Raw genomic sequence first — 3,333 nt, forward strand, 5'->3', positions numbered from 1 at the left:
CGATCTCGGTTCACCGCAACCTCCACCTCCTGGGTTCAGGCAATTCTCCTGCCTCAGCCTCCTGAGTAGCTAGGATTACAGGCATGCGCCACCATGCCCAGCTAATTGTTTGTATTTTCAGTAGAGACATGGTTTCACCATGTTGACCAGGATGGTCTCGATCTCTTGACCTCGTGATCCACCCGCCTCGGCCTCCCAAAGTGCTGGGATTACAGGCGTGAGCCACCATGCCTGGCCCCCTTTTTTTCTTTTAATTATACTTTAAGTCCTGGGGTACATGTGCAGAATGTGCAGGGTTGTTACATAGGTATACATGTGCCATGGTGGTTTGCTACACCAATCAACCTGTCATCTACATTAGGTATTTCTCTTAATGCTATCCCACCCATAGCCCCCAACCCCCAACTGGTCCTGGTGTGTGATGTTTCCCTTCCTGTGTTCATGTGTTCTCAATGTTCAACTCCCACTTACAAGTGAGAACATGTGGTGTTTGGTTTTCTGTTCTTGTGTTACTTTGCTGAGAATGATGGTTTCCAGCTTCATTCATGTCCCTGCAAAGAACATGAACTCATCCTTTTTTATGGCTGCATAGTATTCCATGGTGTATATGTACCACATTTTCTTTATCCAGCCTATCACTGATGGGCATTTGGGTTGGTTCCAAGTCTTTGCTATTGTGAACAGTGCTGCAATAAATATATGTGTGCATGTGTTTTATAGTACAATGATTTATAATCCTTTGAGTATATACCCAGTAATGGGATTGCTGGGTCAAATGGTATTTCTGGTTCTAGATCCTTGAGGAATCACCACACTGTCTTCCACAATGGCTGAACTAATTTACACTCCCATCAACGGTGTAAAAGCGTTCCTATTTCTCCACATCCTCTCCAGCATCTGTTGTTTCCTGACTTTTTAATGTTGGCCATTCTAACTGGCATGAGATGCTATCTCATTGTGGTTTTGATTTGCATTTCTCTAATGACCAGTGATGGTGATCTTTTTTTCATATGTTTGTTGACCACATAAATGTCTTCTTTAGAGAAGTGTCTGTTTATATCCTTGGCCCACTTTTTGATGGGTTGTTTGTTTCTTTCTTGTAAATTTGTTTAAGTTCTTTGTAAATTCTGGATATTAGCCCTTTGTCAAATGGATAGATTGAAAAAATTTTCTCCCGTTCTATAGGTCGTCTGTTCACTCTGATGATAGTTTCTTTTGCTGTGCAGAAGCATCATGCTACCTGACTTCAAACTATACTACAAGCTATTCTTGTGTCTGAGCCTCCCAAGTAGCTGGGATTACAGGCGTGTACCACCAAGCCCAGCTAATTTTTTTGTATTTTTTAGTAGAGATGGGGTTTTGCTGTTGGCCAGGCTGGTCTCGAACTCCTGTCCTCAAGTGATCTGCCCACGCCAGCCTCCCAAAGTGCTGGGATTACAGATGTGAACCACCACACCCAGCCCTCCCCTGATGTTCTAATGAAACATTAGTATTCACTAATTTTTAACAAATATTTATTGAGAGACTACTGTCAGGATCTGAATGATTCAATAGATAATACCCAAGTGGATGATGGATTAAAAGTCCTATTTTAAATATGTTAAATGTGAGATACTTATTCATGACCCAAATAGAGATATCAGGTAGATAAGCGTCTGTACAAGTTTGGAGTTCAGGAGCAAGGCTATGCTGGCTGGAGATACACTATGAGAGGATTATCAGCATACTTAAAGCCAAGCAACTAAATAATAACACTACAAAAATATGTCAATAGAAAACAGGACCTGGGACCAAGACCCAGCTTGTGTAGAAGTTAGGGAAATACAAATTGGCAAAGCAAATTAAGAACTATCAAACAGGATTAAAATTAGTAGGACAATATGCTAATTATCCTGATCTGATCACTATATATTATATGTATTGAAGCATCACTACGTACCCTATGAATGGGTACAATTACTGTCAATTAAAAAAGAAAAGAAAAATTTGGAGGACACTATTTCCCAGAAACAAAGACAGTAGAAAATAATGTGGAATATGGCAAAAAAAAAAAAAAAAAATGCTGCATGTGGAAAATTTTTTTAATTAATTCTAGACAAATAAAGTGAAAACAATAATTTTTCTTTCCCCCAACTGACCTCATCATTGAATTCATGAACAAGTTATTAAAAGATCATCCCCAGGGGAGATGTACCCATGGAATAATCCTGATGCAATGTTAACTCTTAGACTACATTTAATCGTGTTGATTTTTGCTTTCCAAGCGACCTCAGTCATCTCAGGAGACCAGCAATGACTTGTTAGGCAGGTTAGTTACGAATGTCATTATGTGATGATAATTCAAGTCTGAATACCAGTGCAACTTTAAAAGTAAGTTCCAAGCTACAGAGATGTGATAAGCCCAGATGTTATCTTGTACAAAGAAGAAAGAAGCAAGATGGAATATAACTCAAGAGTTAATCTGAAAGATTCTGGTCTGGTTTAAGAAGCATTTCAACAAAGTTCCCTGAATCAGTGAGATATGTGATCTAGCAGTGGTCTGCATATCAGCCCAGGGATCCTCTGAGGACAGGTAAGACCTTGAGGTGGGCCCTTGGGGTCCGCAAAGGATCCCAGTAAATCTGCAATGGATTGTAGTCCACTTGAGCTTAGCAAATGGTCAGAATCTCCTCCCAGACTCCAGATTTTAGAATATTAGATTGTCAATTACTAAGCTAGGAACAGAAGCGAAGTGTGGAGCTTTACACAGAAAGAGTCAAAGTCAAGTTCTACTCAGAACCGATATTTTATACCAGACAACTTAAGGGAAACTCAAGAATACATACTGTGAAATTGATGCTCCTCAAACTGATGAAAGGCAAAGAGAAAGGTCTGTTTAAAATGATCCAGGGAGCACACTCTAGTCCAGATGAAATGAGCTCAACACTAACCAGTTCTGAAATGCAGAGATGTGAGTACTTTCAAGGAGTCCAACACTTTTTTAAAAAATTCATCATTTCAATTTCAAATTTAAAGATACTGAAAACTTAGCAAATATCTATTCTGCTTTAAAAGGAATTACTAGAAGTTCCCTTTACATAGGAGCCCCCTTATGCATTAAAAATAATTGTAATTAGTTGCCATTCTTCAATGGCATTATTGCAACAAGAGATATATGTCTGTGTTCCCCTAGGTTGTTTTCCTTTTATGACAGCGGTTCCCTGAGTTTGACTTGTATTATGTGTGCGTGTATGTGTCTGTGTGTGTATACATTCTATATATATATTTATATACACACACCCATATATATACACACACATATATGTATATATTTTCTTTTTTTTTTTTTTTTTT

The sequence above is a fragment of the Cebus imitator genome, unplaced genomic scaffold (genome assembly GCF_001604975.1).
Source record: "Cebus imitator isolate Cc_AM_T3 unplaced genomic scaffold, Cebus_imitator-1.0 Scaffold253, whole genome shotgun sequence".
Lineage (NCBI taxonomy): Eukaryota > Metazoa > Chordata > Mammalia > Primates > Cebidae > Cebus > Cebus imitator.